At 40.5% G+C, this 26,762-nt stretch overlaps 1 protein-coding gene across 1 annotated transcript in view; it reads right to left on the bottom strand.

The window, feature by feature from the left end:
* Positions 1-5,710: 5,710 nt before the first annotated feature.
* LOC126253643 (uncharacterized) overlaps positions 5,711-26,762 on the bottom strand; it is an 83,399-nt gene continuing 62,347 nt past the window's right edge. The window contains exons 7-8 of the mRNA XM_049955146.1: positions 10,762-10,801; positions 5,711-6,354 (exon numbers count right to left, since the gene is read on the bottom strand). The gene's annotated coding sequence lies outside the window, so the exon portion shown is untranslated. The remainder of the gene's footprint in view (positions 6,355-10,761; positions 10,802-26,762) is intronic.

Here is a 26,762-nt window from a genome sequence, read left to right as displayed (position 1 = left end):
AAATGCTGAAAAACCTGAATTGGCAGATGCTTTAAGACAAAGGTCAATTATCCCATGAAAGTGTATTTACAAAGTTTCAAGAACCAGTATTAAGTGAATAATCTAGAAATATTCATTGTACCCCTACGTATCACTGCCATAAGGACAATGGAGGCCATATTAGATTAAGTAGAGCACGCAACAGAGATGTCATGCATTAATTCTTTCCATGCTCCTTAAGCAATTCAAACGGGAGGAAAACTTAACATTTGGTACCTTGCTAAGTACACTCTGCCATGTGCTTCACAATGGTTTGCAGAGTATGCCTATAATGGGAGGAAGATTCCAGGTGCCATGAATAGTAAACAGACAATGAGTTCACACACTCTTGAAACACAGTTGCCGATGTTGTCGTTTAACAACTAGTGTACACACTTTGTTAATGGCTAAAAAAGAAATTAAAAAAATAAAATAAAAAAAAAGGCTAGTGGGTCCACACTAAGTCGGTATATGAGATGTTGAATAGCAGGTGGCTTACCCTTTGGTGGAATAGGTCTTACTAGTATTGAGACTGCTGTATATAGGTAGATAATGAAAGGATAAGTCAAAGAGAAATGGTCACTGCAATCAAAACCACATGGCAAGAAAATATGTCACAAAGGACATAAGGTCTCACCCAAATGTGGAGATTTGGAATTCTGACAGAATGGAGAAACTGTTCTCCACAGTGTAGGGCAGAATTATAGGTTGGGTAGACCTTATTTCAAGACCAAGTCCAGAAAATCATAAACCTGCTGAAGAAGTTGGTCTATGAATCCTAGTACAGGAAAGAACTGAATAACAAGGGAGGCACAGGTTTTTAGAGGGAGTGCCTATACTCCTTACTGAAGTGACCCAGAAAATCTGACTGATCTGTGTTGGGTGAAACAATTACGTGCAGGGACAGCAGAAGAAAAAGGAACTAAGATTAGGCTTTATCATCTTGTTAATGATCCCACTAGTGACAGAGCAAATGCTCAGATATGACAGTATCAGTAATGTATGTTCTAAGGAAAAATCCTGACACTGCACTTTTTAACAATTAGGGAAGCTATTAAAAAATTAAATCTGAATAGATGGGAATGGATTTGAAACATACTCCTCCCAGAAGTCAATTCATGGCATTAAGCAGATCACTTCATTCAATAGTGAAGCTAGACATGTCAATAGTGGTGTATATATGTTAAGTGTCTGCATTCAAGTAGATGCATTTGGCCTGTAGGCTAATCCTGTAAGGGAAGGAACATTCCACGACTGCACAAAGGAAACTGCTTAAGTCTAAGAACTGCTGTTTATTAATTTGCTTTAAAGAAAGTGATGCAAGTCCAAAACAGACCATGACAAATTAGTTGTAATTTTAGTATGTTTGTTGGACTTGTCTTTGCCACAGAAGATCTATAAATATCCGTTGCCAACAGCAAGCACGTAAATATTAATTTTATACACTCAGACACCCTTTTTTTGTTGCAATCTAATACTTGGCTGTAAATGTGTTTAGAGATCCCAAGAATTTTATTCATTTGTGTTTCCATCTGCTACTTTTTCATTTATTCACGTAGCAAATACACGACGCTTATTATTAAACTTTCGCTAAATGAGTGACTATAGAAGTATAATTATTTTTGCGTATGGGTACCCAACTTTACAGTAATGATGTTCAGACTGTGTGTTGCAGGTTTTCCATTGTGGTGTTTGTGTCAATTTGGTAAGGTACTGTAAGATTGAAACACAGGAATTAGTGTGCATTACAGTTGCAGACAGTCAACATGTGTCTGGATAAGGTGCACCAGCTGTGTCAAGATCCTTGAACATTTCATGGCCCACCATTTGAAAAGTGCTGCAAACAATTGTGAATGGAATCTCCAATGCGGTTCCAGGCTGTCATGGATACAGGTGGTCTGTCACACAGAGCAACGTTTGTAACCTGTAATGTAAACATGGTACACAAATAGCAAATGTTACCCTCACATGAAATGTGTTTCTTTCAATGATTTATTTATTTTCTTCCACATGTCCTTACAAATGTTTCCACTAAGTTTGTCTTGCAATCACTCATTTTTCATGGGAGCCTCTCAAGTAGTGCAAGTTTAATTATAACCATCCTGTATTTCACCTTTAACACAATTTACACAGAATTTTGCTGTCTTATATGAAAGAATGAAGTAAAATTCTTGTGTCGTGGCAAAAACGTATCTTTATAATCGAACAATATTATGAAAAGGAGACTTGCTGCTCACCTTATGGTGGAGGCACTAAGTTGCAGATATGCATAACACGAAGACTGTCATAAATAAGCTTTTGGCCAACAAGGCCTTTGTCTGGATTTTCCATGGTTTAATTATCTTCCTAAGTATTTTTTCTATAGTTAAAACTGAATATTTTACACTATCAGTCACTGTTACAGTTTCCTCTTTGCCTTCAAATAATTGCAGCATTTGCATAACATCTATTTCTGTGTAGCTAATCTTTTGGATAACTTTTATGTAGTGGGCTATTATCATTGTGACTATAATCAGTAATATCTGGAAAAAAATATCAAAATTTTATTATGACTATCATGGTAACATATGTTACCTGTAAATAGTTTTGAAACTAAGTACAAAATAACAAAATGCACATCCCGGACATAAAACATCTGATCCTTCAGGCGTACCAAATTTGATTCTTACATTCAACCAAAGTGAACATCAGACTGGAACTGCACAGTAGTTTCTCAAAACAATTGCCTAATGTCATCAAATGTTACAGAAGCTCACGTGTCATCATCTGCCTTCCTGTCACTTGTCAGCACACTACAGTGTCTCAACAGTTTCATCCCCATCACAGCAGCCACTACTTCCAAAATTTCAAGCAAAATTCCATAGTGGTGAGAAAAAGAAAATAGTTTTACTGCATTGTCAATACAGATTTGTATTCTTTCCTGTGCATATATACACTTCATACCTGCACAAGCATTATATATGATACTTAACCACATATCAAAACATGTTTAATTTCAAATTCCAGAGCCAGCTGCTGTTTCATACAGCCAGTAAAGTTCCAGGTAATTTCACATTTTGTCATACCTCTACAGCCTTTGGCAATTATATTATGAAAGCCTGGGTTCTCACATCCTAACTACATTGAAATTGCTGGGAGATCTTACACAATGTTTAATGTTCCTACGATTGCTCATCTGTGAAATTACACAATATCTAGTCTCATACTCCTTTGATTCCCGTCACGCAGGCATAGTCATTGTCTTGAGACCTGAACATGATGCAGCATAGTAGCTACGATAGTGAAAATTTAATTCTACATCCCATTAACATGAGGCAGATGACACACACATACTGCATATAGCTTTGAAGCAGAAGCTCTTCTCCTATTTACCATTCAAAACAACTGCAGTTTACCATGAAAAACATAGACTCTAAACTGAGAGCATCAGCAATATATTTCAGTTGGTGTGCTCCAGTGAATGACAATATCAAATACAGTTTGTCCATACTACAGTTTGTGAAATAAACCTAACTGTGTTGGCAGGTCGATAGACACACAAACAAACACAAACATACACACAAAATTCAACCTTTCGCAACCAACAGTTGATTCATCAGGAAAGAGGGAAGGAGATGGAAAGACGAAAGGATGTGGGTTTTAAGGGAGAGGGTAAGGAGTCATTCCAATCCCGGGAGCAGAAAGACTTACCTTAGGGGGAAAAAAGGACAGGTATACACTCGCGCACACACCCATATCCAACCGCACATACACAGACACAAGCAGACATTTGTAAAGGCAGAAGTACTTCTGCCTTGACTGACATCTCTGCCGGAACTCTTGTGTGTATGTTTGTTTGTGTGTCTATCGACCTGCCAGCGCTTTCGTTTGGTAAGTCACATCATCTTTGTTTTTAGATATATTTTTCCCACGTGGAATGTTTCCCTCTATTAAACCTAACTGTGTTTTAGTCCAAAATTCTACCACTGTTTCAAAACTGCTTACTGGAGAAGTCATTTTAAGAATCAATTACTTTTATGGCTGCTAATCAAGCCTCTTAATATTTATCATCCTGTGTTTTTGTATTCATATACAGCACTCTATTCTGCTTTTTCAGTGGCAAAATTAAAATTTGAAACTGTTGTACTACGAGGTGAAGCTCAGACTAGAGCAAAAATCTAAAATTCACTTTCAATTTCTGGATTGGTACATAAGTTACACAATTTGGTGTACATTGTCCCAGAAAGTACGTTATATACTGCAATGACATAGGTTCCTTCCCTTGGTGGTGAATTGAGAATAAGTGCAACTACCACAGAATCCTGTACATTCTGAACAGAACACTTGCATAAAATCAATAACCATTAACAAGAATCCTCAACAGAGCAAGCTGCTGCTGCACTCTAGTACTGTGCTATCCTTTTCCTGAAGATTGTTAACTTCCTGCTTAATGGTGTACACATAAGATGATCATTGTGTGATGCATCCTGCACAAAGAGGGCTACAGAATACTCTGCAGCATTGTCAATGTGCTCCCTAGCTATCCCATGCTTCATGCTCCAACCACTGCCTACCCTGGTAACTGGCAATGTTGCAGTTAGCAGACACCGAGCCACTGTTTCTGCTTCCAACTCTCCCCAGAAGTAGTTACATGCTCAGAAAACTATTGCTGTTGCTTCTGAACATAATACTTCTTATATCTGCTGTATGCCACCCATTATGAACACTAAGTGGCTAAGTAACAACACCATACCTAAGCTAACACAAAAACCAAAACTAAATGTTCTATCCGCACCCCAAAACGCACAGGCACATGCAGAAGAATGACACTATTGGCTGGATCATCACACGGTACGCTGTTCCTTGTCACTGCACACTGCCCCACGATCTGCTTTCTTGTGTGCACACCACAATAACAGTAATATTGTTATGGATAAATTAACACCACGGATAATTTACTTGAAAACAGATAAGCAGCATGTATAAGTTGTAAAATGTGAAATTTGTGCGCAATTTAAAACAACTGAAAATTGTCTCAAATGTCATGCATTTATAGACCTAGTTCCAATATAATTTAGAAAAAGCTCTGAATACAAAACTATTTTTTTAAAAAAAAAGCAGATAAAAATAGGATAATGCACATCAGGACCCAGTGACCCTAGAAAAGGTCACAGAATGTTCTCTAATATGCAAGTAGCAATAATGGTCCAATTTATGCAAATACCTTTGTAGGTACAGGCTATTCCTCAAATGAAAAAGGAAGTCAATGTGGGTTTCTTAGATGCTTCAATCCTGTTTGCCTGAATAGATACAGAAAGTACTGAAATGCTACATCACAATGTTTAGGTCGAAATTGGTACCCCATTGCTCCTAAATAATCTTAATCACAACGCCACCTTACTTCGTGAGTAACAGTGAAGCCAGAAGTGTAAGATTCATGGGCTCTGAACCTAAAAGTCTCAGTATTTCCTGTTTATAGTAGTTTGCTCAATCTTTCATGAAATCTATGCACTTTTTCATATTCAAATAAAGGCCTTACTGTGACAGTCTTTTTGTTGGGCCTATCTGCGACTCAGCATCTCTACTATATGGTGAGTAGCAATTTTTCTTTCATAATATTGTTACATTCCATCCTGGATTTTCCATTGTTTGATTGATTTATTAGGATGTAATATTCCCAAGGAAAGGAAAGAAAGAAAGAAAGAAAGAAAGGTTAACTTTAAAAGTCTCTATATTTATAAAAATCATCTTCAAAAGATACAGGTACTGAGTATATACATGTTTATACAAAATGAAAAAATAAATAATTATGCTTTACTTATCATAAACTTAATTTTGGCGGTCTAATAATTCACTTACGATTTGTCCTCTTGTTGCTGGATCTCTTATTTACTGCTTCTTGCATCTTACTGTTTTTTGTTCAGCAGGTAATGAAGTATTATTCGGCAGTATCTGTCATTTCCCTTTCTGAATGAACCTTACCAGATCCAACTTCTCCTTATTTCAAATGTCAGGAATTTTTGCAGTTCTAATTTGTTAATTTGATTCACACTAAACACACAATATGCACGGCCAAGTTGGACAATTTGATCCTCATTCTCATTGTTTATCAGACACATTTTATCCCATGTCCTTGTGTTTCATAAATAAATTTCATTCACAAAAAAAAAGCCAATGAAAGAAGATTCATGAAATTGGTTTTCTTCAAGATTGTCTAAGTCAACTGCAAAAAAGGAGATACTCATATGCAGTTGTCAGTTCCAGTTTTTCTTCTAAATTGGTATCTTCTGATCCCAGCTGTAGATGGCAGTTTAATAAAGCCATCACACATCCAGCACAGCAACCACCGTCATTACTCTTGGGAAAACAAATCAACTTTTTAAAATGTTGTAGAATCTTTCCAAGACATCGGAACTTCCATACAATACTTTGTGTCCTAGCGATGGATGTATTTAAACTTGTGAAGTTAACATATCAGCATAATGCAAACATTTCTATGTGCAAATAAACAAATATGTTATATATGATACATTGTCTATGAAAATATGTAAACCATGAAATACCACAAAGCACAGTACAGTTGTTCATCACCCAATGGAAATTGAAGGTACAAGTTAAAGACAGTAAAAATCATCTATTAAAATAAAATTAGTTTAGAAATTTGCACACAAGTTAAAAATACATCCCACATAAAGGTGCCTGAGTTATGTGTTGACTATGATCTACAAGCAATCAAATAACTGGTGCATAAATCATGTAACACAAATTAATACTATGCATTAGAGCCTACAACCTGTGGAAATCTCACAGAAGTTAGATATTTACAATTACATGCTGCATAAAGCTGTCATATGTGCACTGCATTTAATCACATCCTCTGCGGAAAAAATGGATTTTTTGATCAGTTATTATAAGAACCTAAACAATACTGTTAAAAACAGTTAAGTCTGTGCTTAAATTTAGCTATGTGAGCACATAAAACAGTTCAACAGAACAATTTTTAATGAAGTGCGCAAACATAAAAATTATTTAAAAAATATACTACACTTCATAAATTAAGTAACAAATGAAAATTAATACTTGTCACAAGAAACAAAGAGTGTGTGCTTTCCTAATAATACAGAACGCAGAAACACACACACACACACACACACACACACACACACACACAATTAATGCAGTCAAACAAAACTGACTGGATTCTATGTTGTGAAGTTACCTTATGAAGATCTCAATACAACACTAAAAGGAAGGTAGTAATAAAAATACAACAGAAAAAGTAACATATCCATCAACTCTTCATGAACTAACAAGGAAGAGCTTTGTATGTCTTCTAAGATATGTAGGCCCAAAAAAGAGCAAACATATCAATGATAGGCTATGAAAACCTCGTAACTCCATCTGTCTGTAAAAACTCTTAATTCCAGTAACCAGTAACTCCATAGTCAAAGTGAGATTTGAAAGTGGATGGATTTCTCTAATCTGTCAATAATTACGCTTCTACTGTACTGTTACACATGTAGCAACTTTCTGTATCACTTTACATTACTTTTTAAGAAATCGTTTTCACTTCACCTGCAAAATTTAACAAAATGGAGTAATGAGGCTTTCACTGCCCACCATTGACAGATCTGTTAGGTGATGTTAGATTTTTCAATTTGGGAGACAATAACAGAGCCTACAGAAAGATAAATGACACATATCTTGCCCCATGACAGCAAAGAATGCCAGAATGCCAGCAAAAACTAGTTTGTTAGAAAAACAAAAGTTCTGACTCAATGAGGATCAAGCTAAATTTAAATGGACAGGAATTGCAAAATAATATGGCACAACAACAAAAAAATGTATAAAATGCAGTTGTGGAAATTCTTACCACAAGAAGGGACACATTAAGGGAGCATCTGCTACAACATACATACAAGTGATAGAGGATTGATGGAAAATTGTTGTGGTAGACAGATTATAAAATGCTAAGATAACAATGGATATTAGACATAAGTACACACATATTAAATAGTTGATGTATGTTAACAAATGACGGGGGATGACATCACACAACGGAAATAGCTTTCAAAGGAAAAATTACAAAGCAGTTAGAGTAGGAGATCACGAAAAATTGAACACAATTTTTGAAGGACACACCTATTATTTACCATAAGCCACAGAAAACCTAAACCAGAATGCAGGATAGGATTAAAAATTTCTCTCAAACAGGAATCCACAGTATTGATCACATCCTCTTTCAAAATGCATATCATCACAATTCATCAATCAAATTATGGTTATTAGCCAAGGAAATTGTTCATGCATCAACATATCAATCATGTTTCTTTTACTCTGGATGCACAGCTGCCACACCACCATTCTATGGGAAGCATTCATCTTAAGTTATTGGCACACACATACCGTATTTACTCGAATCTAAGCCGCATTCGAATCTAAGCCGCACCTGAAAAATGAGCCTCTAAATCAAGCAAAAAAAATTTTCCCGAATCTAAGCCGCACCAGAAATTTGAGACTCGAAATTCATGGTGAGAGAAAAGTTTTAGGCTGCACCTCCAAATCGAAACAAAGTTGGTCCATTATAATATGAGACACAATGTAAGTCGAATGCTACAGTAGTTTGGTTCGAGTCTTAAGCTTAGCAGTTAAGCTTTACCAGGTAGACATTGCTGGGCGCTCCGTCCGTATTTATACGGGTACCCTTCCTTTTTCACGTGCTTCGTCTGGTTTGGATTGATTGCGTATTTTTCTTTGATCTGATAAGTGCCGTTCTCTTTGTTACAGGTGTTTACATCACTCTAAGCTGAAAATGCATTATTGTATTGTGCCATGCATTGTTTGTCGCTTTCTGATAATGAGTGTTTACGGCCTGCCGCCGCTCGCCGCATGGCTTGCTTTTGTGCACGGTACCGCCGCTTACAATTATTAAAAAAAAGAGAGAGAGGGGAATCGTCTCATTAGCAAAACAATGGCAAGATGATCAACAAGAACCAAATAATAGACTGTGTATGATAGGAGATGTTCTGAACGAGAGTTTAGCGAAAATTTTTCTCCGTTTGAAAATCTTTGCAGACGCCTCTTGTAGTACATTACATTCTGCACCGAAATTAGAGTCATCTTAGATTTAAAAATCTAGTCAATTGCCGTGCTTCATTTCTGACTGTATCACTATTAGGCATAAGAATAATACGAATATAAACATGACATGATATGTGTATTCTTCCGCGTTTGCTGTTGTCTCACTCTAGTTTCGTAGGTTATTAGGCAGACAGGATTTAAATAAGATAGCTGCAAACATGAAAGAATACATGACAAAATGTTTATATTCGTATTATTCTTATGGTGAAGAGAATACTGCATGTGATTCACATTTTATAAAAGTTCCTATTAGCAACCATCTCTTCTCACAGGTAGGAAAAAATTCAGAACGTAGAGTTTCCCATATTGACAAACATCCGAAATAGTCTTGCCAGTCGGATTTTCGTAGTACATTGACGTGCTGCTACATTCGAAGATGAACAATACGAAATTTGTATTTCCTTCGTTGGATAACATATGAAAATGCAGTGGTTGAAACTCGGGGCGGAGAAAAAAGCTCGTCTTCCACCTTTTTTTTAAATTTACTTACTGACGCAGAGGTTTTGGCGCCAGTATTTATCTTTGTGCCTGCAAAGCATGCCTGTGTAGCGCTACATATATTCGACGGCAGAAGTTAGTTTTGGTGGCACCTACCAACATTTTTCAGAACTTCCGCTTACTTTGCACTCAATTCTAAGCCGCAGGCAGTTTTTTGGATTACAAAAAACGGAAAAAAACTGCGGCTTAGATTCGAGTAAATACGGTACTTATTTCAAGGCATTTTCAGTTTGGTGTAACCTTTTTCCTTTGTTTCTTAACTGGTGTGAAACCATACATATATCATGTGCAATGTGTTCTATATTTGTGGCAAATTAAATTTATACCATACATGAATGTTTGCCCATATCCCATTTGTTTAAGTTAAACAATCATCTTTAACAAAAGTAACAATCAAATCAAAATTATAAGCATGGATGTCATGTGCAAACTAAAGTATAAAAGAGACATAATACAAACCAATTTGGATGTAATAAAATGAATCTGTACAACACATGAATCGGAAGGTCTATCTTATGATTTACTCCTTAGAACAGAATTTTTACAGGTGCATTAACAGAAAGGGATGAACTTGAGATTGTTGGTTAATGACAAATGTAACATGGCACCACGCTAAGAATGCGCGACAGCAAATGGACAGTTTAATCTCTGACACTCAAGTGGAAAGCTAAATGCAATAACCAGACACGATTTGCCTTCACCAGTCTGCACATATGATCCAGCAATAGTTTGCACACATAAATCCTGAAATTTTCCATACCCTGTACCCTCCTGATTACCGTATTAGTACACATGACTTGCATGCAAAATACACTATCAGTGCAGGGAACTACTTACTGATGTTTCAGTCAGAACCACAAAAACTAGCTGTTCTTGATTAAAATGCTGCGAAAATCCCACTGTCTCTTTCTTATCAAGCAAAAAGAACATACTGGTTGGGAAAATTATTTTCCACTCTAATTATGTTGTTTCCTCTTTTCATATCATAATAATGAATAATGAGCATGCATAGCCCAATAGTAATTTAAGCCAAGTAAATGACTACAAATGAAATATTCTCTAAAATCTCAGTAAACCAAGTGACTAAGTACTTTAATGAAATAGATAAATGACACTACAACTTACCAAAGGGAAACAGTGCTGTTCACCAGTTGAGGAACTGCATCTACAACAAAAAAATTCAACAGTTTTTGTGATTTAAAAATAGCTACAACCAAGGCAGCCTATTCAGGTTTAAAAATAATAAGAGGCGATCAAAAAGTTTCTATGTGAGAGCTCTGCTGCACCTTATTTGCAATGTAGTGCAACTCCAACACGGGTGTATAAGCACTGACAGGTGGTGAGAAATTTATATGGCATTCGTGTCGGACGTGCATGCAGTAAATGCAGAAATGTGAACCATGACCACGGTATTACCAAATGCATCCAAGCAGGACCAATGCGCTGTTATTCTTTTATTAGCTACTGAAAAACAAACACCTGTAGACATCCATCTGAGAATGAATAATGTGTATGGGCAGTATGTCTGTCGAAAGCCACTACTGTGGAATGGTACACCATAGGGTGTGGCGTGATAACACATGTCCCCATATCGCAAATGTCGTAATGCAGAAGTTACTCCAAAAACATCTTTAACGGTCAACAATTACCGTCAGACAAGGATGTGCAGTAGGCAGTTACGGACTACTTCAGGCAGCAGGATATTGTGTTTTACCAAATGGTTACCTTTAAACAGCAGCATTGGTGGGAGGATTGCCTCAGGGCTCATAGCCATTTTGCATGACTGGCATACCAAATGGATTGTATGACCTTCAAACGGAACATTCTGATCGCCCATTATATTTATATTTGAGACAAATGTATTGAATAAGATTTGCATGCAAATAAGACTAACAAAATCAATCAATCAAATCTATAGCTTTTGGAATTTGACACACTTGAGATGAAGAATGCACATATATGAACAGTAAGAAATGGGGAAAAGTGTAAGTGGTCAAGCAAAGAAAATGCTACACTAAACTCTGGATCAGGAGACAGACAACATGCAGAAAATATATTAATAAAGCAAGAATGGTGCAAAAGTAAGGCTGACTTTACTTCACTGAAAAGGCATACACAAAAATATTTAGTGATAGACAGCCTTTATTAAGTTTGTTGCTGAAAAGTTTTGTGTCTATTTGCATAGTTCACATACTTGCCACTCACAGTGTTGCTGTTGTCCATCCCGGTATTACAGGTGTGGTATATCACCACAGATGTTTCCTAACATACCTTTGGTTATTTCCCTTATTTCACAGGACATACAGTTCTTCAGATCATCCAGCTGTCAAAGTAAGGGGGGGAATGACTGTTGAAGTATGCATAAAACCCGTTTTCACACCACATTAAATCAAATAAAATTCATTTGTTTTGAAGCATCTCAAAAACCTAGAGGTATATATTCTTGATGTATCCCAACAAAAAGAAATTGTTCATTGTAAACTCAAGTAACTGTTGAAACCAGAGCTGCATCAGCGTAGGTAGAATTATTGCAGCCAAGACAGATCCAGTATTCTGGTACAGTGGCATCCAGGTGCTCATGGATGTTTATGTGGAAATGGGAGGAGCATCACCCTGTTGAAAGACAAAATCAGGAAGAATTTCCTCTAGATAACACATTACACACACAACATTTTCACTTTTGGTTAGCCTCTCTCATTTTCCACAATGACTATTCTCCGATCCACATCTCAGTGTTAGGACAGTTGACATTTTTTGCAAAGGTAGAATGTCGCTGGATCATTGTAGATTAACCTTTCACAAAACTATACTACTGTAACAAATTTCAGACATCACCACAAAGAGTTCATCTTTATCAGCCAGTGTCAAACTCTGGGTATGCTGCAGTCTGTATGGCTGCAGGATGTAACACACCAAAAGGTGGGATGTGATCTACTTAACTCATGACTAATTTTCATTATCAGTTTATCTGGACTACTTACGTAGCCAGTTCAGATCATCTCCCCTGCCTCATTCAACATCTGCTGGTAAGAAAGACATTTTACACGACACGCTTCCAACTGGATTAGACTTCTGTATATAAAGTGATAATGCACTGCCTACACAGTGGAAATTTGTTAAAATTGTGTTCTGAAATGTATTTGCACCATTAAAATAACCAACATTTTTGCAAATTCCAATGAACACCTTTCCTTTTTCACACGGTTGTAACTTAGGAAGCAGGAGCAATAGAACTTTAATTCAATCAATTGGATGAGATGGCTATGGTGGTAGCAAGTATTTGAAAGATTTGCCAGCTCCGACCACGATGTTTTGTAACATTAATCATGTTCTTATACAAACAATCCATGAAGTTTTCAAGATTCTCACGTGAATGGAGCAAAATCTCTCAAAACATTTTACGTGCATAACAATGAGATTAGCATTAATGATCATTGTAATTGACACTTATAAATAACCTTTAAAAATGACAAAACCATTTCCAGCACAAAGTATGTGAACCACAGTAAACAGACAAACTTTTACCTTATGGACAACAAACTTATAAGGGTTGCCTATAATTGTTAACTCAATAATGTATTTCAATAAATACCAAATCAGTTTCACTTTTGCACTGTGTTTTATTAAAATCATGGAGAAACTAACAATTTTATGAATAATTCTGTATCAGGGACCAATAGTGAACAGAAACCCGAGATTCAAGTCCCAGAGCATCCAAGATAAGATGGCTATAACTGGTAAGACAAAGATAAGCTGAAAATTCTGAAGTAAGCGTAGCGTTTAAATGGAAGTGAAAGTATGTGACTGAATTAATGGTATCACAAGGACACTGACTGCGAAGAGTCACGACAATAACCCTTACAGTGTTCTGCACAAAGCTCAGTAACTAACTGTTGCTGATCTAACCATAATTTTACCTCAAATTTTATCGTCATCAAGTCAATATAAAATGGAAGAAAAACTTGTAGGTACACTGACAGGGGTGTTCTCGTATGACTCCTTTCTGTTTATTGAATAGTTTTTGCCAGACACAGGTTCCGAGCGTGTGTGTGTGTGTGTGTGTGCACGCGCGCGCGTTTGAGTGTGCATACATACACATGCACATGCACATGCATGCCTCCATATAAAACAATTAGCAATGTGATAATTACTAATAGTTACTAAAAATATCCGATTATTTACTATTGTGATCACACAGAAAGTTCATTATCTGAGAGGATATTATCAAAATATTTCTAGTACTTTTGAAGGCTACTGATTTTATGATATACTATCTGTTTACAAACATGTTGCTATGGCTCTGTTTGGTTAAATGGAAAAGAAAAAGAGAGAGAAAACACACACTTCTTATATGAATAGGAATTGGATTTATGTCCTAATTTCCTTCTCACCCTTGTCTGTCCACTTCCTATGTCCACTTCCTTCCACCCTTCTGTCCTCCCATTACGCATCTCCCTCTGACCTTGAGCTTTATTGTTATTGCAAATTTGGATTCTGTAGTAGTTCTTATCATACAATGGTAGGCCATATACACAACTTTCCTGTTTCCTAACAACATTGCACTATTCTTTATACATAAAAATTTGAAGTAAATTCATAGAGTACTTTGGGATTTTGGACAACCATTCAGTCATCATCAGGTGAGAGTTTCCCACTGGAGATTGCTACTTCACATTGCAAACTTTATATCAAAAATTAGCAGACACACATGCACAAAGACAGACACTACATAAGCGACCTCTGTCGAGTTCCGTGCCCTTTTGCTCCATCTATGGTGTGCAGGTGCATGCGTAATGGTGACACTACTACATGAGCACTGTGTCGGAATGCACACTTGCACCTGTAGTATTACCATTACACAGTTCTTTTACGCCATACATGGACCAATATTCGAAGAGTGCGCTCAACGGCAAGGTTATCTGCACCCTCAAACTCATTAAAACAAACGTGGCTAAAACTCTGAAAATTGTTCCACACTCATGCACTCGAGGCGACCACAAAATGACTATCTCACATGTGCTTAAACAACAGAGAAAAGGTAAAATTAGCTCTTATGAGATTAAAACAAGTAAAACAAGAAAGGAGCTAAAAGAAAGGCACAAAACTAAAAGAAAGGCTGACCACTTCCAAAAAACATGGATGAGCCAGTCACCCTGTTAATACATTAAAAACCATCTCCCTAAAATCTTGGGAAAGATGTTGGGAAATTCAAGAAACTTTAAAACTCTAACCACATTTGCTTGAACATTACTTAAACTAGAGGGCAGATCTGACAGCAAATCCGCAATGGCCCACTGGTCAGAAAATAAAACAATAGCCCAATAAAATGTGGCACACACTGGAGGAGGAACAGAAAACAGCAAAATCATCCACAAATAAAGAGCACTGTGTGGACTACTTACTGCAGACATCATACTGTTGATGGGTATGGCAAAGAGGGTAACACTTTAAACACTGCCCTGAGGGACACCATTCTTCTTCTCAAGATGATCTGACAGTGTGTCTTCAACTAGGGTTCTAAAAAACCGCTGAGACAGGAAAGACCGTATGAAGATGAGGTGGTGGCCACAAAAGCCCCACTGACGCAGTTGTGTGAGAATATAGTGTCTCCAAGTGTTATCGTACGCCTTACTGATCTCCAAGAATATGCCGATACAGTGATGTTTTCATAGGAAAGCCTGCTGAACAGACACCTCTAGCAGGGTCAGGCTGACGACAGTGGAGCAAACTCTACAGAATCCACACTGAGAATGGTTAATGAGTTGCCTTGTCTCTAACAAGGACCAGACAAAGGTTAACCATTTGCTCCAGGGTCTTTGTTACATATCTTGTTAAAGCGATACTCTGATAACTACTGGGACATGTGCAGCCCTTTCCTGGTTTGAGGATAGGTACCAAAATTGCCTCTCTCCATGAGCTGCGGAGTTGACCTGAATGCCATATTAAATTAAAACGTTTGAGGAGGATTTTCTATGACACTGCTAGCAAATGTCGATGCATGCAATACCGGATTTGATCATGACTGGGTGCAGTGTCACGAGTCTCAGACAGTGCTGATCCCAGCTCCGACATGGAGAAAGGACAGTTGTAAGACTCAAAATTGTGGGATCTGAAATCCAACTTGCCCCTCTCTACAGTCGCACAGTAGTGGCACCACACCAGTTCTTGTCTGGCATTCACAGCAGTTTTCGCAAAATGCTCCGCCAGCATCTAAGCAATTTCTCCAAATGTTCAGAACCCCTGTTTCAGCACTGCTGCTATAAGTAAATGACTGTTTACTGGAAATCCTCTAGATGGCTTCTCATCCTTTTGTAGACCAAGTGGAACAACCAACAAGAGTCCAGGAACACTTGCCATGACTTTTTGCTCTTCTTAATTACAAGTCTAGCCTTGGCTCCAACAACTCTAACACACAGAAATAGAATCCATCATAAAGTCCTTGAAATCAAAGCATTCTAGTGGTTATGATTACATATCAAGAAAGTTAATAAAAGTGTGTTCATGTGAGCTTAGTCATATCTTAAGTTATCTGTGTAATCAATCACTTGTTGCAGGAACATTCCCAGCTCTTCACAAGGAAGGGGACAAAGAAATGCCATCAAATTACCGACCGATCTCACTTTTGCCAGCTTTTTCAACAATATTTGAAAAGGTTATGTTCAAGTGTCTACACCTTAGTGAAAATAACATACTGTCAAAGTCACAGTTTGGGTTTCTTAAGTGTTCTAATATTGAGAAAGCTATTTACACTTACAGTGAAAATGTCCTTAATTCATTGAACAACAAATTAGAGGCAACTGGCATATTCTATGACCTGTCAAAGGCGTTTGACTGTGTGAATCACAGCATTATTTTAAGTAAATTAAAATACTATGGCGTCACTGGTAGTGCTGCAAAGTGGTTTCAGAAAACAAAGGGTGTCATTACGTAACACTTCAGCAGTAGGCAATCAGACATCATCTGACTGGGAAGAAATTACATGTGGTGTTCCCCAAGGTTCCATACTAGGTCCACTACTGCTTCTTGTGTATATTAATGACCTGTTATCTGTTACATTACCAGATGCCAAGTTTGTCTTATTTGCAGATGATACAAACATTGCAATAAATAGTAAATCAAATATAAATTTCGAAAGGGCAGCTAATCAAATTTTTACTGACATTAATAAGTGGTTCATAGCCAATTCACTGTCATTAAACTTTGAAAAGACCCACTATATGCAGTTCAGAACTTCCAAGAGTTTTCCTTCTGGTGTGGGTATAAAATATTATGACATGGAAATAGGAGAAGTTGAGAGTGTAAAATTCTTGGGATTACAACTTCATAATAAATTCAGTTGGGAGCAACATACTAATGAACTGCTAAAGCACCTAAACAAGTCTGTGTTTGCAATGTGAATGATGTCAGACATAGGAGATATAAATATAAAAAAACTGGCATATTTTGCTTATTGTCACTCCATTATGTCATGTGGTATCATATTTTGGGGTAACTCCACAAACAGAGAAAAAATGTTTAGAGTACAGAAGCGTATAGTAATAGTAATGAGTAGTGTAAATCCAAGAACATCATGTCGAAACCTATTCAAAGAATCGGACGTATTAACCAGAGCTTCTCAGTATATTTATTCCTTAATGAAGTTTGTTGTAAATAATACATCTCTTTTTCCAACTAACTGCTTAGTACACAGTATCAATACTAGGAATAAGAAAAATATACATAAAGATTTAAAATCACTTTCTTGCCCAGAAAGGAGTCCAGTATTCAGCAACGCACATTTTCAATAAGTTACCAGCAACCATTAAGAGTTTAGTTTCAGACAAGGCACAATTTAAACATAATTAAAAGAATTTTTGGTGGCCAACTCCTATTCCATCCATGAGTTTCTCAACAAGGGCAGTAGACCATTTTAATGAAAATTTATTATACTTTAATTTTTGACAATACTTGGTTGTAATAGCCAAGAAACTATCAAATGTCTAAATGATGGATTTAATGAAAGCAGATGTAAGTATTAAACCTGTAAATATTAGAAGTTTAAATTTAATTCATGTACATAATTTTACTATTTACTGACTGAGGATCATTAAAATTAATGAAACTCAGGTTTTTCTAATTACAATTTTGTAATGTGTTTATCTGACATGTTCCACACCCAGGAGGATTCCCTCTTTTACGGGTCTAAAGAATGAATAATTAATCTAATCTATGAGGTTGTCTGCTGCCGGGTGGCATTTAAGCTACACACCTGTCCCAGATTGCTCCGTGTGACTCATCTTTCCACCAAAGTACAGGTCGCTTTCTAAGATGATCTGAGGACTATGGGATTGATAGGTCAGTGGCATGATGGATCATTCGTGTGATGCGATCCACCCATTCCTGGACGTTGTTGCCATGTTCAAACACAGCCAGCTGGCTGAACAGCGTCCAGTTAGTCTTGCTGACCATCCACTGTGGTGACTTCTCTTAGGGAATGCTCCATCCAGTACGTGAATGCAGAGTGGGAAAGTCACCGGAATGAAGGTCATCAATGACCTACCACCTAACAGAATCCGTGAAGGCTGGGGAGCAGAAAGAGAGGTCCATGGCTGAGAATGACCCAGTAGCAGTACTGAAATGAGTACCCATGTTGAGGATGCACAGCTCGTGAGACACCATGAGGCTCTCCAAAACCCATCCTGAGGGCAAGTAGAGGTTGAGCCCCACAAAACATTGGTGCTGAAATCTCCCAGAAGGAGAAATGGACATGGAGTTGTTCCGCAAGATCTAAGTGAGCCTCAGAGTCGCTTGCATCTTGTGGAGGGAGATACAGTGAGCAAATAGTGACCCTTAAGACACACATGAACTTCAACAGCAACCCCTCCCCTGGCTCCGTCATCGGTCAGATCATCCTTCCTATAGAACATACAGCCTTGTAGCATAGGGATGTCAGTATCTTTAAAATGTGTTTCTCGTAAACAGAGGCCCAGAGCTTCGCCCTTTGATGGCAGTTCCAGTTCCTCCGAGAATGGAAGCCATCTATCACGAAAGTCATACTTTCATCCTGACTTTCTGCCAGGCAGGGGAATCTACAATTGGTGGAGGGTCAGTCTTGGGGCAAGATGATTGCCCCAATCCAACATGAAGCTCCATAGCCTCCGAGGAAGATTTGAGAGAGATGTTAGATAGGATGACATTAACATCGTCAGATCATGTTTCTGTCTTTGTCAGTGGGTGATTCTTCGCCTTCGACTCTGATTTTTTAGTCTGACATGATTTTGGAGCCACAATCTCTGAAGTGGCAGTGACAGTGGTAAGGGCAGTGCTGGTCAGTGGACAAAACTTTATCTTTGAAGGGGGCAGGAAGTTCCACAATATCAGCAACTGTCGCCTTTTCTGAAGTTCCGGTGGGAGTGGCAGGCTTCGAAGGAACTGCAGCAGCATACGTGCATTGACAAATGCAGGTGTTAGTGCTGACACTAGCAACCTTGATTTGCATAGCAGCATCGGTTTTGTGGACTTACTGTTTGAGGTGAAAGAAAGGAGGCAGCGAACAGGGGTAGCTGTATGGACTTTTATAGCTTCTTGGCTTCACCATACGGGAAGCACTTTGTCGTTTTTATCTACTGGATCTTCCGTTCTTTGAGGAAAACTCTGTAGTCCCTACTCCAGACATGATCCCCAGAGAGGAACAACCAACTCTGTAGTGGACAATAAGGCTGTGCATTTAGGTGTGCCCTGAAATGCTGTGGGAGTTTGGTGCTCATTAAAGTAAAAGATCGCCATCCACCCGTTTCATAATGGTTTACATGTCGACAATACCTTCCTGGGACCACTCACTTGGGGAATGTCGACTAGATCCCTGAAAGTCACAACACCTTTGCTGTAGTTCAAGTTGCTGTGTAATTCAGTTTCTATCACATATTGTCTGAGGCACTGAGCTTTCTGAAGGTTTTTTACTTTTTAGGAGATAGATGTTTCAACCAACAGACTCCCATTGCGCAAGCACTTAACAGATTTTAAGGTTCCAGCAATGCCTTCTAAGCCTTTCTGTATGTAAAATGGAGAAACTTTCTCGAAACTATCCTCTTCTCTTTGAACTATAATAGACACATTGTGAGAAACAGCATGCATTCTGTAGTTATAGACTGAATCAGGAGGACTGGCTACATGAGCCCTCTGGTTAGGTAGGGTGTTGGTACCTTCCAGCAGCCCACCCTTTCCACTGGGAGGAGGAAAAGAAAATTTCGGAGGATCCATTTCGGTCCCACAAGCAGCTACAGAAATAAGGGTCCACTCAGAGTCCCACGTGCCTGAGTAAGCCTTACACAACTGAGGGATGGCAGATTCCCAAGAGGTTGTCTGTTAACGACTGTTCCATCTCAACAGCCAGGCAACTCATCAGAACACAGCACACTTTGAGATTGAGGTTTTTTTGGAGAGGTTTATTCCATACTCGTAATCTGGGTCATCAAGCCAAGATCCCCATTCCCTGACACACACAACATTTCACCACCTGCTGCATGGTGGTCGCTAAAGCATGGTTTGAGTTTACAATGACAGAGGACTGGCAGGGCTTACCAGTCCGCAGTTCAGGAACTGTGGGATCACCAAGCCCGTACCCAGCAAATAAATTCTGAACAGCTGAGGGCAGAACTTGGCAGATATCATTCGTGTAGCAACTGCCTTTGCGCATGCTCCTCCGTGCCAATTTCTGGCAAAAAGTTAGTGATGTGAACCAGCAACCTCCAGGGCAAAACAGTCACCTCAAGATGGCTGAATGGTTGTCAGCTGAAATATCATGGTAAGAAGTTGACTTAATACTGCTTCAGGCCCGAACGTTGATGGAATTTACATTTTTATTGATGGAATTTACATTTTTATTTGCAGAGATATTCTAAAATGAATTGCTTTGCGATTAAGCATTTCTACTTATTTGTTCATAGGTCTACATAACTCCTACCGTTCCTCTCAGTATTCTGTTATTTTTTACACTGCATTATTATATGAAACTGGGATGCATGAAGTTCTTGGCAGGAGTATCATCTAATACAATAGGCAATTAAAATTTTAGTACAGAGAGGAATAAATATATAATAGAGTTTAGTCAGGCTTCCACCCACAACTTTAGCCATAGAATGCCACTGGTTTTCACTTCTCACTCAAAACATACATGACCATTTCACCTCACGCACAAGATATATGAGCCAGACAAAACACCGTCACAGACTTCAAGAAGACTGTAATAATCCCAATTCTGAAGAAGACGGGTACTCATGAGAGTGAATATTACCACATGATTAGTTTAATAAGTCATTCTTGCAAAATGCAGACAAATTATTTACAGAAGAATGGAGAAACTGGTAGAAGCTGATCTTCGGAAAGATAGGTTTGGGTTCTGGAGAAATGAAGGGACATGTGAGGGCATGCTAACATTACAGCTAATGTTAGAAGATAGAATGAAAATGGACAAACCTATATTTATAACATTAGTGGATTTCTGAGGTTGGTTGGTTGGATTAAAAGAGGGGGGAAACGGACCAAACTACGAGGTCATCAGCCCTCGTTCCAAATAAAACAATGCCACAAGTGTAAGAATAAAATAAACGAGACTGAATAAAATAAACGAGACTGACAACTCAAAACAGAATGAAAGGAAAAATCACAACAATGATGAAGAGCAACAAAAATGTAAATGGACAAAAGGGGAGGACAACACCACAGAAACACAAGAAACGGGATGAAGAGTTTAAAACAACAAAGCAGATTACCATGGCTGGCTGACAATGAGAATAAAAAACGAGAAGCCAGCCACTCTGCAACACATTAAAACCTCCACCATAGAAGCACTAGGTTGGAGGACACAGAGGGACAAAGGACATGCACTAAAACTGAGATCAAATGATAAAACCCACCCTCACAAATAAAATGTGAAACTAGATTAGCACATGAGATGTTATTGGATAAAATTAGCAGCAACAAGTCCAGTAATGTAAGATTTCGTCACTGAGCAGTCAAAGTGGGACAGTGCACCAGAATATGGGCCATGTCAACCAGGCGCCGCACCGACACTCACGCAGGTCTTCACGGCGCAGGAGGTAACCCTTGGATACCCCAAGCATGGTCAATGCGGAGCCGGCAGAGGACAACTGATTCCCTGCGAGAAGCCCGCATGGAAGTCTTCCACACATTTGTAGTCTCCTTAATGACATGCAGTTTGTTGTGTGTACTGTTATGCCATTCCATCTCCCAAAGCCAAAAAACCCTACAGCTAAGTCAAAACACAGGTCAGGTTCAGAGATGCCCATCTCCAGAAGTGGTTTCCGCGTAGCCCGTTTCGCCAGCCTGTCAGCAAGTTTGTTGCCTGGGATGCCAACATGTCCTGGGGTCCACAAGAACACCACTGAATGACGGGACCAGAACAGGGAATAGATGGGCTCCTGGATGGACGCTACCAAAGGATGGCGAGGGTAGCACTGGTTGATAGCTTGTAGGCTGCTCAGTGAGTCAGTAACACAGACGATTCCCCAGGGCATGAACGGATAAATTGAAGTGCACCAGAAATGGCTACCAGCTCTGCATTGAATACACTGCAGCCATTGGGCAAGGAATGCTGTTCAAAATGGCTTCTGTGGACGTAGGCAATGAAAATGTGACCATCAGCCATTAAGCCGTCGGTATAAACCACTTCAAAGCCCTGGAACACGTCAAGAAGAGAGAGGAAGTGACAGCCGAGAGCGGCAGGAGTAACTGAGTCCTTAGGGTCATGCGAAAGATCCAGACGAATCTGCGGCCTAGGTGTACACCATGGAGGGGTATGCGGACAGATCTGGATGGGAGGCAGACAGAAGGGATCACACGCGAACCGCAGCCGTTAGCCCTGACCTGGGCCGCGGATGCAGGAGATGAAATGCTGCGGGTGGAAATACGAGACAGTAATTCAGATGCTCTAGGAGAACTACGAATATGTGCAATGTAACAGGCCAGAAGTTGTGCATGTCAGATCTGCAATGGAGGGACTTAGGGCTCCACTAGGTCACTGGTTGCCGGACTCATTCTAAAAGCTCCCGTCCCTAGGCGAATGCCACAGTGGTGCACTGGGTCGAGTAAATGCAACGCTGAGGGTGCCGCCAAACCATAAACAACACTCCCATAGTCAAGGTGGGATTGAACAAGGGCTCTGTAGAGCTGCAGCAGAGTAGAGCCATCTGCACCCTAGTTGGTGTTGAGCAGGCAGCACAGGGTATTTAATTGCTGCCAGCACTTCCGCTTAAGCTGACAAAGGTGAGGAAGCCAAGTCAATCAGGCATCATCAACCAGTCTTAAGAATCGGTCTGTCTCCACTACAGTTAGTGGATTGTCATTAAGGTAAAGTTCTGGTTCTGAATGAACGGTACGACGCCAACAGAAGTGCATGACACACGACTTTGCGGCTGACAACTGGATGACTGCACCTTGTGGATGGCTACCTACATGCACCGCTCAGCAACAACAGTACTGGTGGAGCAGTACAAAATGCAAAAGTCGTCTCCATACAGAGAAGATGAGGAGGACAGCCTTACAGCTGCTAATAGACCATTAATAGCCACTAAAAATAGACACACACTCAATACATAGGCCTGGGCGACTCCACTCTCCTGGATATGGGGGGAACTGTGGGAGGCATCAACTTGGACACGGAAAGTACAAAGTGACAGGAAATTCTGGATAAAAATTGGGAGTGAGCCTCGGAGGCCCCACACATATAATATGGCAAGGAAATGATGTCACCAGGTCGTGTCATATGCTTTTCGTAAATAAAAAAAGACAGCAATCAAGTGTTGGCATCTGGAAAAGGCTGTTCGGATGGCAGACTAGGGACACATGATTATCAGTGGTTGCGCGGCCCTGGCGGAAGTCACCCTGACATGGAGCCAAGTAGGCCACGTGACTAGGACCTGACCCAACCCAACCCAACCGCCAACACACCATACGTTCCAGCAGCTTACAAACAACGTTAGTGAGGCTGATGGACTGATAGCTATCCACAAAAAGTGGTTTTTTACCGGGTTTGAGCACCAGAATGGTGGTGCTCTCCCGCCATTGAGATGGAAAAATGCCATTGAACCAGATCCGGTTGAAGATGATGAGGAGATGTCGCTTGTAGTCTGAAGAGAGATGTTTAATCATCAGACTGTGGATCCAATCTGGTCCAGGAGCTGTGACGAGGCAATGTGCAAGGGCACTGAGGAGCTCCCAGTTCATAAGTGGGGCATTATAGGACTCACTGTGGCGTGTAGTGAATGAGAGGACTTTCCCTTCCAACTGCCATTTGAGAGTGCGAAAGGTTGGGGGTAATTCGCCGACACTGAGGCTCCAGCAAAGTGCTCAGCAATCGCGTTTGTGTCGGTAGATAACACGCCATTTGTGGTAACACCGGGAACACCTGTTGGAGTCTCGTACCCGAAAACATGTTTGATCTTTGGCCAGACTTGGGAAGGTAACGCATTGCACCCAATGGTCGAGACATATCTCTCCCAACACTCCTGCTTCTGTCATTTGATAAGTTGGCAAACGCGAGCATGGAGCTGTTTAAAGGCTATGAGGTGCTCCAGGAAAGGGTACCACTTATGCCGCTGTAGAGCTCACCGATGCTCCTTAATTGCTTCTGCGACGTCCAGCAACCACCAAGGGACTGTCGTTCACCGGGGGCACCCTAAAGAGCAAGGGATTGTGTTTTTTGCCACAGAAACTACTGTTGTAGTCACCTGCTCAACCATCAAATCGATGTTACCGCGCGAGTGAGATTCAGTGGTGACAGCAGAGATCAAAGTTTCCCAGTCTGTCTTGTTTGAAGCCCATCTGGGAAGGCGTCCGTGGGCTTGAGACCGGGGCAGTGACAGAAAGATGGGGAAGTGGTCACTACCACAAAGGTCATCATGTGCTCTCCAGTGCATGGATGGAAGAAGTCCTGGGCTGCAAATTGATAAATCAATGGCCGAGTAACTACCTCGAGTCACACTGAAATGTGTGGCGGCCCCAGTATTTAAGAGGCAGAGGTCGAACTGAGACTATAAAGTTTCAACATCTCGACCAGTAAGCACAGTGCCACCCCAGGGGTTATCGGCATTTAAATCTCCCAAAAGTAGGGAAGGTTCAGGGAGTTTATCAATAGGTGCAGCTAATACATTCAACAGTAATGCACCATCTGGAGGATAATATACATTGTAGACAGTTATTTACTGTGTAGTCTGTATTCTGACAGCCACAGCTTCAAGAGGGGTTTGAAGGAGCACAGTTTCACTACAGAATGAGTCTAGGACATAAACACAAAGTCCACCTGACATACTATTATAGTCGCTACAGTTCCTGTAATATCCCTTATAGCCACAGAGGGCTGGTGTCTGCATTGCCGGGAACCAGGTTTCCTGGAGGGCAATGCAGAGAGCAGGTGTAAAGCTTAACAGTTGCTGTAGCTCAGCCAGGCGGTGGAAAAATCCGCCAGAATTCCACTGGGGGATGACATCATCATGAGACAGGGAACATTCAATGAGGCAGTGTACGCATCAGGGTCACCTGCTAGGTCCTCAGTGGATGCCAGAATCTCCACCCCATCCTCAGACGCAGAGCTTGGTGGTAGCAGCGTTGTGGCTGCCACCGCAAGTTCCTTGTTCTTGGGGTCTTCTTTTTCGATTTCTCGCACTGTTCCTTGGGTTTCCCTGGCTGGGAGGACTTCACTGAATCAGTCCCCAGGACTGAGGATGAGCATGGAAACCTACAACCAGCTGCTTTTGGGCTCTTCAGCCACTGTCGGGTGTCATTTTTCCCACTGGCAGAAACCTGGGAAGGGAGTGACCCAAGGGACCCCTTCCTAGCGAGACGACCCGAAGAAGCCTTACACTTCTCTGGCTCAGAAATGGGGACTGAAATCCCCAATGGTTGGGGGCGGGGGGGGGGGGGGGAGGTGTTGCTCCTGAAGTAGATGGTGTGGGAGCAACAGGGAGAGAAGTGCCCCCACCATCAAGAGGGCAGGTGTAGTCTCCCGGATCTGAGAGGCGACATGAATTCGAGAAACTGATGGGGCGACAACTGTTCTCGTAGTGGCAGCATATGAGGAGGTCATTGCCACAGGATGTAAGCGCTCAAATTTCCTCTTAGCCTCAGTGTAGGTCAGTTAGTCCAGGGTCTTATATTCCACGATTTTCCCCTCTTTCTGTAAAATCCTGCAGTCTGGTGAGCAAGGTGAATGATGCTCTCTGCAGTTGACACAGATGGGAGGTGCCACCCTCGAAGGCCCAGATGAAGGCACCGGTGGCAACCTTGTTACCCCTTGGACCCCGATGGACGCGCCGGCCAAAATTAACACCTCACCGCCCTAAAATGGCGCGCAGCTCGTCGTCAGAGTGCAAAAGAAGGGCCCTTTGGAATATAATACCCTGGACCATATTTAAGCACTTATGAGGCATGACGGTAACAGAAACATCCCCCCCAGACTTGCTTCAAGCGCGTAATGCCTGTGGCTGGGCAGAGGATGCTGTTTTCATCAAAACTGACCCATAACTCATTTTGGACAAGCCCTCCACCTCCCCAACCTTTCCTTCAAATGCTCCACAAAAAACTGAGGCATGAAAGATTCCCCATCAACTCATGTACATATGATGTACCAGGGCGAATAAGCTACACTGTCAGCCTTAGCCTAGTGGCCCTCCCATGGTGTGACCAGGGAGGGTAACGACTTGGGAGTCATATTTCTTCCCATTGAAATAAGACTGCCAACTTAGAGACTGTTAGCGGCGGGCCACCAGCAAGATATGATGTATTACACTTCATGGCGTGTCATCCGCCCTGATGCTACCCACTCCAACCAGGGGACCTCCACACGGACACCACCCTGCTGCAGCAAAGACTACATGGCAGGATGGCCATTGCTGGGAATCCCAATGCCCCAGGGTGATGGGCATCTACTCCTTGGCATACGTGGGCAGTTAACGGCGCGGGCATCAGCAGAGCGATCCCTGTGTTGTCAGGGGGCTACAACCAACGGGATACATAGCAGGCCCCACCACAATGGATTGGCTACCGTACTGGATATAAGATGCAAAGAAGTCCATGGTTGTTGGCACAGAAAGTGACACTGCATAGTGCATGGTGGAAAATGCACCCAGGAA

The sequence above is a fragment of the Schistocerca nitens genome, chromosome 4 (genome assembly GCF_023898315.1).
Source record: "Schistocerca nitens isolate TAMUIC-IGC-003100 chromosome 4, iqSchNite1.1, whole genome shotgun sequence".
In the NCBI taxonomy this organism is placed as follows: Eukaryota; Metazoa; Arthropoda; class Insecta; order Orthoptera; family Acrididae; genus Schistocerca; species Schistocerca nitens.
The sequence above is the reverse complement of the archived record's forward strand: the minus strand, read 5'-3'. Positions and strand labels throughout refer to the sequence as shown.